Source organism: Phyllobates terribilis, unplaced genomic scaffold (genome assembly GCF_046119375.1).
Source record: "Phyllobates terribilis strain yellow unplaced genomic scaffold, ASM4611937v1 Scaffold_1017__1_contigs__length_469563, whole genome shotgun sequence".
NCBI lineage: Eukaryota > Metazoa > Chordata > Amphibia > Anura > Dendrobatidae > Phyllobates > Phyllobates terribilis.
Genome location: NW_027363777.1, coordinates 208,436 through 221,343, shown reverse-complemented (window position 1 = coordinate 221,343; position 12,908 = coordinate 208,436). Strand labels below are relative to the sequence as shown.

The 12,908-nt window shown below is 44.9% G+C and overlaps 10 non-coding genes across 10 annotated transcripts; all 10 read left to right on the top strand.

Moving 5' to 3' along the window:
* The first annotated feature begins 876 nt into the window (after positions 1-876).
* Positions 877-1,067, top strand: LOC141241446 (U2 spliceosomal RNA). The gene has a single exon (XR_012306187.1). It is a non-coding gene; the product is annotated as a U2 spliceosomal RNA (small nuclear RNA).
* A 1,116-nt stretch (positions 1,068-2,183) lies between these two features.
* LOC141241514 (U2 spliceosomal RNA) lies at positions 2,184-2,374 on the top strand. The gene has a single exon (XR_012306252.1). It is a non-coding gene; the product is annotated as a U2 spliceosomal RNA (small nuclear RNA).
* Positions 2,375-3,489: 1,115 nt separating this feature from the next.
* Positions 3,490-3,680, top strand: LOC141241445 (U2 spliceosomal RNA). The gene has a single exon (XR_012306186.1). It is a non-coding gene; the product is annotated as a U2 spliceosomal RNA (small nuclear RNA).
* Positions 3,681-4,796: 1,116 nt separating this feature from the next.
* LOC141241444 (U2 spliceosomal RNA) lies at positions 4,797-4,987 on the top strand. Its single transcript, XR_012306185.1, has one exon. It is a non-coding gene; the product is annotated as a U2 spliceosomal RNA (small nuclear RNA).
* A 1,115-nt stretch (positions 4,988-6,102) lies between these two features.
* LOC141241443 (U2 spliceosomal RNA) lies at positions 6,103-6,293 on the top strand. The gene has a single exon (XR_012306184.1). It is a non-coding gene; the product is annotated as a U2 spliceosomal RNA (small nuclear RNA).
* Positions 6,294-7,408: 1,115 nt separating this feature from the next.
* Positions 7,409-7,599, top strand: LOC141241562 (U2 spliceosomal RNA). The gene has a single exon (XR_012306299.1). It is a non-coding gene; the product is annotated as a U2 spliceosomal RNA (small nuclear RNA).
* Positions 7,600-8,714: 1,115 nt separating this feature from the next.
* Positions 8,715-8,905, top strand: LOC141241442 (U2 spliceosomal RNA). The gene has a single exon (XR_012306183.1). It is a non-coding gene; the product is annotated as a U2 spliceosomal RNA (small nuclear RNA).
* A 1,115-nt stretch (positions 8,906-10,020) lies between these two features.
* On the top strand, positions 10,021-10,211 carry LOC141241561 (U2 spliceosomal RNA). Its single transcript, XR_012306298.1, has one exon. It is a non-coding gene; the product is annotated as a U2 spliceosomal RNA (small nuclear RNA).
* Positions 10,212-11,326: 1,115 nt separating this feature from the next.
* Positions 11,327-11,517, top strand: LOC141241441 (U2 spliceosomal RNA). Its single transcript, XR_012306182.1, has one exon. It is a non-coding gene; the product is annotated as a U2 spliceosomal RNA (small nuclear RNA).
* A 1,115-nt stretch (positions 11,518-12,632) lies between these two features.
* LOC141241440 (U2 spliceosomal RNA) lies at positions 12,633-12,823 on the top strand. Its single transcript, XR_012306181.1, has one exon. It is a non-coding gene; the product is annotated as a U2 spliceosomal RNA (small nuclear RNA).
* Positions 12,824-12,908: the final 85 nt, after the last annotated feature.

Below are 12,908 nucleotides of genomic sequence, written 5' to 3'. Positions count from 1 at the left end.
TCCTTTTGGATAAACAGACATATTAGGCAAGCATTTTGGAGCTTTCACCTAAATAACTACAGGTGGTGAGATAAGCTGCACAATATAATTGACCTTTCAGTATATTGTTGCACACACACCATCTATTTAGCAAATGCCCTTGTTATCAACAGCAGCCTTTTAAACTCACCTGAGCTAACAGGTATGTGCGCTGGTTACTCTGCTGCGCTTAAAATTTCTTTTTTGGTTTGCTACAATGCCTTTTCTGAAACGTTGTCTCCTTCTGCTGGAACACTGACTTCTTTCATTTAATGCCTGCAGACTATAAAAGAGAACCCAACCCAAAAAGTTTGGTTGATTAGTCTGTGGCATTCTGTTAAACTGTTGCTTATGGCGGTCTCTGTGAGCTTCTCAGCGACATTCAGCCAGCCAGGTATCCTGCCTGCAGTAGATGGAATGTGGCAATGGAACGCTGGCTGCGCGTGTCATAATAGGCTCTGAGCCTTTATATACCTGTGCACAGCAGCAGCCACCTTCAGTCTGCTGCTGGACAGCCAGCAGCAGCAGCAGCAGGAGAGGTATGTAATCAGGAGCCCTCCTGCTAAGGGTAGACAGCTGCTCGTTCCACCCCACCCCCCGCCTTAATTGGTTCTCCTCCCTTCCAACGGTGTTGAGGCGGGTGGGAACAGCAGGGGGTGAAGGTGCTGTGTTTAAAGAGGTGGAGTTATGCAGATCTAAAACGCGTGGATTGCAGCAGCAGCAAGCCGAAAAGTGCAGGCATGTAAGGGATCTAGAGGTTGACAACATGTCTTCTTAACGGGAGTCCAGGAGCTCATCTCCACAAATGGACTTTTCAGGATCCTTGGGTGGCTCCGTAGTTTGAAACCAATTCTGGTTATCGCTTCTCGGCCTTTTGGCTAAGATCAAGTGTAGTATCTGTTCTTATCAGTTTAATATCTGATACGTCCCCTATCTGGGGACCATATATTAAATGGATTTTTAGAACAGGGAGATGGAAAAAGAGCTTGCTCTGTCCACTCCACGCATTGACCTGGTATTGCAGTATCTCCAGGACCGGTGCACCCCTTCTTTAATGCAGTTTCTAAAATCAGAAAGAATTGAATTCAATGTTTTTTGTTCATTTTGCTTGTTTGTCGGATTTTGGGATGGACTCTTTGGCTTTGCTTTTCTTCTCCTCATTGGATTTTTCATGTTCAAAGTTGCAGAAGCCAGATTACAAGCTCATTTTGGTTCAACTTCAGCAACTGTGCATTGCATTGCCATGTAATGTGATGCAATGCTATCTTTCTAGCTCTCCCTTTTTACTTCCTTTTGGATAAACAGACATATTAGGCAAGCATTTTGGAGCTTTCACCTAAATAACTACAGGTGGTGAGATAAGCTGCACAATATAATTGACCTTTCAGTATATTGTTGCACACACACCATCTATTTAGCAAATGCCCTTGTTATCAACAGCAGCCTTTTAAACTCACCTGAGCTAACAGGTATGTGCGCTGGTTACTCTGCTGCGCTTAAAATTTCTTTTTTGGTTTGCTACAATGCCTTTTCTGAAACGTTGTCTCCTTCTGCTGGAACACTGACTTCTTTCATTTAATGCCTGCAGACTATAAAAGAGAACCCAACCCAAAAAGTTTGGTTGATTAGTCTGTGGCATTCTGTTAAACTGTTGCTTATGGCGGTCTCTGTGAGCTTTTCAGCGACATTCAGCCAGCCAGGTATCCTGCCTGCAGTAGATGGAAGGTGGCAATGGAACGCTGGCTGCGCGTGTCATAATAGGCTCTCTAGCCTTTATATACCTGTGCACAGCAGCAGCCACCTTCAGTCTGCTGCTGGACAGCCAGCAGCAGCAGCAGCAGGAGAGGTATGTAATCAGGAGCCCTCCTGCTAAGGGTAGACAGCTGCTCGTTCCACCCCACCCCCCGCCTTAATTGGTTCTCCTCCCTTCCAACGGTGTTGAGGCGGGTGGGAACAGCAGGGGGTGAAGGTGCTGTGTTTAAAGAGGTGGAGTTATGCAGATCTAAAACGCGTGGATTGCAGCAGCAGCAAGCCGAAAAGTGCAGGCATGTAAGGGATCTAGAGGTTGACAACATGTCTTCTTAACGGGAGTCCAGGAGCTCATCTCCACAAATGGACTTTTCAGGATCCTTGGGTGGCTCCGTAGTTTGAAACCAATTCTGGTTATCGCTTCTCGGCCTTTTGGCTAAGATCAAGTGTAGTATCTGTTCTTATCAGTTTAATATCTGATACGTCCCCTATCTGGGGACCATATATTAAATGGATTTTTAGAACAGGGAGATGGAAAAAGAGCTTGCTCTGTCCACTCCACGCATTGACCTGGTATTGCAGTATCTCCAGGATCGGTGCACCCCTTCTTTAATGCAGTTTCTAAAATCAGAAAGAATTGAATTCAATGTTTTTTGTTCATTTTGCTTGTTTGTCAGATTTTGGGATGGACTCTTTGGCTTTGCTTTTCTTCTCCTCATTGGATTTTTCATGTTCAAAGTTGCAGAAGCCAGATTACAAGCTCATTTTGGTTCAACTTCAGCAACTGTGCATTGCATTGCCATGTAATGTGATGCAATGCTATCTTTCTAGCTCTCCCTTTTTACTTCCTTTTGGATAAACAGACATATTAGGCAAGCATTTTGGAGCTTTCACCTAAATAACTACAGGTGGTGAGATAAGCTGCACAATATAATTGACCTTTCAGTATATTGTTGCACACACACCATCTATTTAGCAAATGCCCTTGTTATCAACAGCAGCCTTTTAAACTCACCTGAGCTAACAGGTATGTGCGCTGGTTACTCTGCTGCGCTTAAAATTTCTTTTTTGGTTTGCTACAATGCCTTTTCTGAAACGTTGTCTCCTTCTGCTGGAACACTGACTTCTTTCATTTAATGCCTGCAGACTATAAAAGAGAACCCAACCCAAAAAGTTTGGTTGATTAGTCTGTGGCATTCTGTTAAACTGTTGCTTATGGCGGTCTCTGTGAGCTTCTCAGCGACATTCAGCCAGCCAGGTATCCTGCCTGCAGTAGATGGAATGTGGCAATGGAACGCTGGCTGCGCGTGTCATAATAGGCTCTGAGCCTTTATATACCTGTGCACAGCAGCAGCCACCTTCAGTCTGCTGCTGGACAGCCAGCAGCAGCAGCAGCAGGAGAGGTATGTAATCAGGAGCCCTCCTGCTAAGGGTAGACAGCTGCTCGTTCCACCCCACCCCCCGCCTTAATTGGTTCTCCTCCCTTCCAACGGTGTTGAGGCGGGTGGGAACAGCAGGGGGTGAAGGTGCTGTGTTTAAAGAGGTGGAGTTATGCAGATCTAAAACGCGTGGATTGCAGCAGCAGCAAGCCGAAAAGTGCAGGCATGTAAGGGATCTAGAGGTTGACAACATGTCTTCTTAACGGGAGTCCAGGAGCTCATCTCCACAAATGGACTTTTCAGGATCCTTGGGTGGCTCCGTAGTTTGAAACCAATTCTGGTTATCGCTTCTCGGCCTTTTGGCTAAGATCAAGTGTAGTATCTGTTCTTATCAGTTTAATATCTGATACGTCCCCTATCTGGGGACCATATATTAAATGGATTTTTAGAACAGGGAGATGGAAAAAGAGCTTGCTCTGTCCACTCCACGCATTGACCTGGTATTGCAGTATCTCCAGGACCGGTGCACCCCTTCTTTAATGCAGTTTCTAAAATCAGAAAGAATTGAATTCAATGTTTTTTGTTCATTTTGCTTGTTTGTCGGATTTTGGGATGGACTCTTTGGCTTTGCTTTTCTTCTCCTCATTGGATTTTTCATGTTCAAAGTTGCAGAAGCCAGATTACAAGCTCATTTTGGTTCAACTTCAGCAACTGTGCATTGCATTGCCATGTAATGTGATGCAATGCTATCTTTCTAGCTCTCCCTTTTTACTTCCTTTTGGATAAACAGACATATTAGGCAAGCATTTTGGAGCTTTCACCTAAATAACTACAGGTGGTGAGATAAGCTGCACAATATAATTGACCTTTCAGTATATTGTTGCACACACACCATCTATTTAGCAAATGCCCTTGTTATCAACAGCAGCCTTTTAAACTCACCTGAGCTAACAGGTATGTGCGCTGGTTACTCTGCTGCGCTTAAAATTTCTTTTTTGGTTTGCTACAATGCCTTTTCTGAAACGTTGTCTCCTTCTGCTGGAACACTGACTTCTTTCATTTAATGCCTGCAGACTATAAAAGAGAACCCAACCCAAAAAGTTTGGTTGATTAGTCTGTGGCATTCTGTTAAACTGTTGCTTATGGCGGTCTCTGTGAGCTTTTCAGCGACATTCAGCCAGCCAGGTATCCTGCCTGCAGTAGATGGAATGTGGCAATGGAACGCTGGCTGCGCGTGTCATAATAGGCTCTCTAGCCTTTATATACCTGTGCACAGCAGCAGCCACCTTCAGTCTGCTGCTGGACAGCCAGCAGCAGCAGCAGCAGGAGAGGTATGTAATCAGGAGCCCTCCTGCTAAGGGTAGACAGCTGCTCGTTCCACCCCACCCCCCGCCTTAATTGGTTCTCCTCCCTTCCAACGGTGTTGAGGCGGGTGGGAACAGCAGGGGGTGAAGGTGCTGTGTTTAAAGAGGTGGAGTTATGCAGATCTAAAACGCGTGGATTGCAGCAGCAGCAAGCCGAAAAGTGCAGGCATGTAAGGGATCTAGAGGTTGACAACATGTCTTCTTAACGGGAGTCCAGGAGCTCATCTCCACAAATGGACTTTTCAGGATCCTTGGGTGGCTCCGTAGTTTGAAACCAATTCTGGTTATCGCTTCTCGGCCTTTTGGCTAAGATCAAGTGTAGTATCTGTTCTTATCAGTTTAATATCTGATACGTCCCCTATCTGGGGACCATATATTAAATGGATTTTTAGAACAGGGAGATGGAAAAAGAGCTTGCTCTGTCCACTCCACGCATTGACCTGGTATTGCAGTATCTCCAGGACCGGTGCACCCCTTCTTTAATGCAGTTTCTAAAATCAGAAAGAATTGAATTCAATGTTTTTTGTTCATTTTGCTTGTTTGTCAGATTTTGGGATGGACTCTTTGGCTTTGCTTTTCTTCTCCTCATTGGATTTTTCATGTTCAAAGTTGCAGAAGCCAGATTACAAGCTCATTTTGGTTCAACTTCAGCAACTGTGCATTGCATTGCCATGTAATGTGATGCAATGCTATCTTTCTAGCTCTCCCTTTTTACTTCCTTTTGGATAAACAGACATACTAGGCAAGCATTTTGGAGCTTTCACCTAAATAACTACAGGTGGTGAGATAAGCTGCACAATATAATTGACCTTTCAGTATATTGTTGCACACACACCATCTATTTAGCAAATGCCCTTGTTATCAACAGCAGCCTTTTAAACTCACCTGAGCTAACAGGTATGTGCGCTGGTTACTCTGCTGCGCTTAAAATTTCTTTTTTGGTTTGCTACAATGCCTTTTCTGAAACGTTGTCTCCTGCTGCTGGAACACTGACTTCTTTCATTTAATGCCTGCAGACTATAAAAGAGAACCCAACCCAAAAAGTTTGGTTGATTAGTCTGTGGCATTCTGTTAAACTGTTGCTTATGGCGGTCTCTGTGAGCTTCTCAGCGACATTCAGCCAGCCAGGTATCCTGCCTGCAGTAGATGGAATGTGGCAATGGAACGCTGGCTGCGCGTGTCATAATAGGCTCTGAGCCTTTATATACCTGTGCACAGCAGCAGCCACCTTCAGTCTGCTGCTGGACAGCCAGCAGCAGCAGCAGCAGGAGAGGTATGTAATCAGGAGCCCTCCTGCTAAGGGTAGACAGCTGCTCGTTCCACCCCACCCCCCGCCTTAATTGGTTCTCCTCCCTTCCAACGGTGTTGAGGCGGGTGGGAACAGCAGGGGGTGAAGGTGCTGTGTTTAAAGAGGTGGAGTTATGCAGATCTAAAACGCGTGGATTGCAGCAGCAGCAAGCCGAAAAGTGCAGGCATGTAAGGGATCTAGAGGTTGACAACATGTCTTCTTAACGGGAGTCCAGGAGCTCATCTCCACAAATGGACTTTTCAGGATCCTTGGGTGGCTCCGTAGTTTGAAACCAATTCTGGTTATCGCTTCTCGGCCTTTTGGCTAAGATCAAGTGTAGTATCTGTTCTTATCAGTTTAATATCTGATACGTCCCCTATCTGGGGACCATATATTAAATGGATTTTTAGAACAGGGAGATGGAAAAAGAGCTTGCTCTGTCCACTCCACGCATTGACCTGGTATTGCAGTATCTCCAGGACCGGTGCACCCCTTCTTTAATGCAGTTTCTAAAATCAGAAAGAATTGAATTCAATGTTTTTTGTTCATTTTGCTTGTTTGTCGGATTTTGGGATGGACTCTTTGGCTTTGCTTTTCTTCTCCTCATTGGATTTTTCATGTTCAAAGTTGCAGAAGCCAGATTACAAGCTCATTTTGGTTCAACTTCAGCAACTGTGCATTGCATTGCCATGTAATGTGATGCAATGCTATCTTTCTAGCTCTCCCTTTTTACTTCCTTTTGGATAAACAGACATATTAGGCAAGCATTTTGGAGCTTTCACCTAAATAACTACAGGTGGTGAGATAAGCTGCACAATATAATTGACCTTTCAGTATATTGTTGCACACACACCATCTATTTAGCAAATGCCCTTGTTATCAACAGCAGCCTTTTAAACTCACCTGAGCTAACAGGTATGTGCGCTGGTTACTCTGCTGCGCTTAAAATTTCTTTTTTGGTTTGCTACAATGCCTTTTCTGAAACGTTGTCTCCTTCTGCTGGAACACTGACTTCTTTCATTTAATGCCTGCAGACTATAAAAGAGAACCCAACCCAAAAAGTTTGGTTGATTAGTCTGTGGCATTCTGTTAAACTGTTGCTTATGGCGGTCTCTGTGAGCTTCTCAGCGACATTCAGCCAGCCAGGTATCCTGCCTGCAGTAGATGGAATGTGGCAATGGAACGCTGGCTGCGCGTGTCATAATAGGCTCTGAGCCTTTATATACCTGTGCACAGCAGCAGCCACCTTCAGTCTGCTGCTGGACAGCCAGCAGCAGCAGCAGCAGGAGAGGTATGTAATCAGGAGCCCTCCTGCTAAGGGTAGACAGCTGCTCGTTCCACCCCACCCCCCGCCTTAATTGGTTCTCCTCCCTTCCAACGGTGTTGAGGCGGGTGGGAACAGCAGGGGGTGAAGGTGCTGTGTTTAAAGAGGTGGAGTTATGCAGATCTAAAACGCGTGGATTGCAGCAGCAGCAAGCCGAAAAGTGCAGGCATGTAAGGGATCTAGAGGTTGACAACATGTCTTCTTAACGGGAGTCCAGGAGCTCATCTCCACAAATGGACTTTTCAGGATCCTTGGGTGGCTCCGTAGTTTGAAACCAATTCTGGTTATCGCTTCTCGGCCTTTTGGCTAAGATCAAGTGTAGTATCTGTTCTTATCAGTTTAATATCTGATACGTCCCCTATCTGGGGACCGTATATTAAATGGATTTTTAGAACAGGGAGATGGAAAAAGAGCTTGCTCTGTCCACTCCACGCATTGACCTGGTATTGCAGTATCTCCAGGACCGGTGCACCCCTTCTTTAATGCAGTTTCTAAAATCAGAAAGAATTGAATTCAATGTTTTTTGTTCATTTTGCTTGTTTGTCGGATTTTGGGATGGACTCTTTGGCTTTGCTTTTCTTCTCCTCATTGGATTTTTCATGTTCAAAGTTGCAGAAGCCAGATTACAAGCTCATTTTGGTTCAACTTCAGCAACTGTGCATTGCATTGCCATGTAATGTGATGCAATGCTATCTTTCTAGCTCTCCCTTTTTACTTCCTTTTGGATAAACAGACATATTAGGCAAGCATTTTGGAGCTTTCACCTAAATAACTACAGGTGGTGAGATAAGCTGCACAATATAATTGACCTTTCAGTATATTGTTGCACACACACCATCTATTTAGCAAATGCCCTTGTTATCAACAGCAGCCTTTTAAACTCACCTGAGCTAACAGGTATGTGCGCTGGTTACTCTGCTGCGCTTAAAATTTCTTTTTTGGTTTGCTACAATGCCTTTTCTGAAACGTTGTCTCCTTCTGCTGGAACACTGACTTCTTTCATTTAATGCCTGCAGACTATAAAAGAGAACCCAACCCAAAAAGTTTGGTTGATTAGTCTGTGGCATTCTGTTAAACTGTTGCTTATGGCGGTCTCTGTGAGCTTCTCAGCGACATTCAGCCAGCCAGGTATCCTGCCTGCAGTAGATGGAATGTGGCAATGGAACGCTGGCTGCGCGTGTCATAATAGGCTCTGAGCCTTTATATACCTGTGCACAGCAGCAGCCACCTTCAGTCTGCTGCTGGACAGCCAGCAGCAGCAGCAGCAGGAGAGGTATGTAATCAGGAGCCCTCCTGCTAAGGGTAGACAGCTGCTCGTTCCACCCCACCCCCCGCCTTAATTGGTTCTCCTCCCTTCCAACGGTGTTGAGGCGGGTGGGAACAGCAGGGGGTGAAGGTGCTGTGTTTAAAGAGGTGGAGTTATGCAGATCTAAAACGCGTGGATTGCAGCAGCAGCAAGCCGAAAAGTGCAGGCATGTAAGGGATCTAGAGGTTGACAACATGTCTTCTTAACGGGAGTCCAGGAGCTCATCTCCACAAATGGACTTTTCAGGATCCTTGGGTGGCTCCGTAGTTTGAAACCAATTCTGGTTATCGCTTCTCGGCCTTTTGGCTAAGATCAAGTGTAGTATCTGTTCTTATCAGTTTAATATCTGATACGTCCCCTATCTGGGGACCATATATTAAATGGATTTTTAGAACAGGGAGATGGAAAAAGAGCTTGCTCTGTCCACTCCACGCATTGACCTGGTATTGCAGTATCTCCAGGACCGGTGCACCCCTTCTTTAATGCAGTTTCTAAAATCAGAAAGAATTGAATTCAATGTTTTTTGTTCATTTTGCTTGTTTGTCGGATTTTGGGATGGACTCTTTGGCTTTGCTTTTCTTCTCCTCATTGGATTTTTCATGTTCAAAGTTGCAGAAGCCAGATTACAAGCTCATTTTGGTTCAACTTCAGCAACTGTGCATTGCATTGCCATGTAATGTGATGCAATGCTATCTTTCTAGCTCTCCCTTTTTACTTCCTTTTGGATAAACAGACATATTAGGCAAGCATTTTGGAGCTTTCACCTAAATAACTACAGGTGGTGAGATAAGCTGCACAATATAATTGACCTTTCAGTATATTGTTGCACACACACCATCTATTTAGCAAATGCCCTTGTTATCAACAGCAGCCTTTTAAACTCACCTCAGCTAACAGGTATGTGCGCTGGTTACTCTGTTGCGCTTAAAATTTCTTTTTTGGTTTGCTACAATGCCTTTTCTGAAACGTTGTCTCCTTCTGCTGGAACACTGACTTCTTTCATTTAATGCCTGCAGACTATAAAAGAGAACCCAACCCAAAAAGTTTGGTTGATTAGTCTGTGGCATTCTGTTAAACTGTTGCTTATGGCGGTCTCTGTGAGCTTCTCAGCGACATTCAGCCAGCCAGGTATCCTGCCTGCAGTAGATGGAATGTGGCAATGGAACGCTGGCTGCGCGTGTCATAATAGGCTCTGAGCCTTTATATACCTGTGCACAGCAGCAGCCACCTTCAGTCTGCTGCTGGACAGCCAGCAGCAGCAGCAGCAGGAGAGGTATGTAATCAGGAGCCCTCCTGCTAAGGGTAGACAGCTGCTCGTTCCACCCCACCACCCGCCTTAATTGGTTCTCCTCCCTTCCAACGGTGTTGAGGCGGGTGGGAACAGCAGGGGGTGAAGGTGCTGTGTTTAAAGAGGTGGAGTTATGCAGATCTAAAACATGTGGATTGCAGCAGCAGCAAGCCGAAAAGTGCAGGCATGTAAGGGATCTAGAGGTTGACAACATGTCTTCTTAACGGGAGTCCAGGAGCTCATCTCCACAAATGGACTTTTCAGGATCCTTGGGTGGCTCCGTAGTTTGAAACCAATTCTGGTTATCGCTTCTCGGCCTTTTGGCTAAGATCAAGTGTAGTATCTGTTCTTATCAGTTTAATATCTGATACGTCCCCTATCTGGGGACCGTATATTAAATGGATTTTTAGAACAGGGAGATGGAAAAAGAGCTTGCTCTGTCCACTCCACGCATTGACCTGGTATTGCAGTATCTCCAGGACCGGTGCACCCCTTCTTTAATGCAGTTTCTAAAATCAGAAATAATTGAATTCAATGTTTTTTGTTCATTTTGCTTGTTTGTCGGATTTTGGGATGGACTCTTTGGCTTTGCTTTTCTTCTCCTCATTGGATTTTTCATGTTCAAAGTTGCAGAAGCCAGATTACAAGCTCATTTTGGTTCAACTTCAGCAACTGTGCATTGCATTGCCATGTAATGTGATGCAATGCTATCTTTCTAGCTCTCCCTTTTTACTTCCTTTTGGATAAACAGACATATTAGGCAAGCATTTTGGAGCTTTCACCTAAATAACTACAGGTGGTGAGATAAGCTGCACAATATAATTGACCTTTCAGTATATTGTTGCACACACACCATCTATTTAGCAAATGCCCTTGTTATCAACAGCAGCCTTTTAAACTCACCTGAGCTAACAGGTATGTGCGCTGGTTACTCTGCTGCGCTTAAAATTTCTTTTTTGGTTTGCTACAATGCCTTTTCTGAAACGTTGTCTCCTTCTGCTGGAACACTGACTTCTTTCATTTAATGCCTGCAGACTATAAAAGAGAACGCAACCCAAAAAGTTTGGTTGATTAGTCTGTGGCATTCTGTTAAACTGTTGCTTATGGCGGTCTCTGTGAGCTTCTCAGCGACATTCAGCCAGCCAGGTATCCTGCCTGCAGTAGATGGAATGTGGCAATGGAACGCTGGCTGCGCGTGTCATAATAGGCTCTGAGCCTTTATATACCTGTGCACAGCAGCAGCCACCTTCAGTCTGCTGCTGGACAGCCAGCAGCAGCAGCAGCAGGAGAGGTATGTAATCAGGAGCCCTCCTGCTAAGGGTAGACAACTGCTCGTTCCACCCCACCCCCCGCCTTAATTGGTTCTCCTCCCTTCTAATGGTGTTGAGGCGGGTGGGAACAGCAGGGGGTGAAGGTGCTGTGTTTAAAGAGGTGGAGTTATGCAGATCTAAAACGCGTGGATTGCAGCAGCAGCAAGCCGAAAAGTGCAGGCATGTAAGGGATCTAGAGGTTGACAACATGTCTTCTTAACGGGAGTCCAGGAGCTCATCTCCACAAATGGACTTTTCAGGATCCTTGGGTGGCTCCGTAGTTTGAAACCAATTCTGGTTATCGCTTCTCGGCCTTTTGGCTAAGATCAAGTGTAGTATCTGTTCTTATCAGTTTAATATCTGATACGTCCCCTATCTGGGGACCATATATTAAATGGATTTTTAGAACAGGGAGATGGAAAAAGAGCTTGCTCTGTCCACTCCACGCATTGACCTGGTATTGCAGTATCTCCAGGACCGGTGCACCCCTTCTTTAATGCAGTTTCTAAAATCAGAAAGAATTGAATTCAATGTTTTTTGTTCATTTTGCTTGTTTGTCGGATTTTGGGATGGACTCTTTGGCTTTGCTTTTCTTCTACTCATTGGATTTTTCATGTTCAAAGTTGCAGAAGCCAGATTACAAGCTCATTTTGGTTCAACTTCAGCAACTGTGCATTGCATTGCCATGTAATGTGATGCAATGCTATCTTTCTAGCTCTCCCTTTTTACTTCCTTTTGGATAAACAGACATATTAGGCAAGCATTTTGGAGCTTTCACCTAAATAACTACAGGTGGTGAGATAAGCTGCACAATATAATTGACCTTTCAGTATATTGTTGCACACACACCATCTATTTAGCAAATGCCCTTGTTATCAACAGCAGCCTTTTAAACTCACCTGAGCTAACAGGTATGTGCGCTGGTTACTCTGCTGCGCTTAAAATTTCTTTTTTGGTTTGCTACAATGCCTTTTCTGAAACGTTGTCTCCTTCTGCTGGAACACTGACTTCTTTCATTTAATGCCTGCAGACTATAAAAGAGAACCCAACCCAAAAAGTTTGGTTGATTAGTCTGTGGCATTCTGTTAAACTGTTGCTTATGGCGGTCTCTGTGAGCTTCTCAGCGACATTCAGCCAGCCAGGTATCCTGCCTGCAGTAGATGGAATGTGGCAATGGAACGCTGGCTGCGCGTGTCATAATAGGCTCTGAGCCTTTATATACCTGTGCACAGCAGCAGCCACCTTCAGTCTGCTGCTGGACAGCCAGCAGCAGCAGCAGCAGGAGAGGTATGTAATCAGGAGCCCTCCTGCTAAGGGTAGACAGCTGCTCGTTCCACCCCACCCCCCGCCTTAATTGGTTCTCCTCCCTTCCAACGGTGTTGAGGCGGGTGGGAACAGCAGGGGGTGAAGGTGCTGTGTTTAAAGAGGTGGAGTTATGCAGATCTAAAACGCGTGGATTGCAGCAGCAGCAAGCCGAAAAGTGCAGGCATGTAAGGGATCTAGAGGTTGACAACATGTCTTCTTAACGGGAGTCCAGGAGCTCATCTCCACAAATGGACTTTTCAGGATCCTTGGGTGGCTCCGTAGTTTGAAACCAATTCTGGTTATCGCTTCTCGGCCTTTTGGCTAAGATCAAGTGTAGTATCTGTTCTTATCAGTTTAATATCTGATACGTCCCCTATCTGGGGACCATATATTAAATGGATTTTTAGAACAGGGAGATGGAAAAAGAGCTTGCTCTGTCCACTCCACGCATTGACCTGGTATTGCAGTATCTCCAGGACCGGTGCACCCCTTCTTTAATGCAGTTTCTAAAATCAGAAAGAATTGAATTCAATGTTTTTTGTTCATTTTGCTTGTTTGTCGGATTTTGGGATGGACT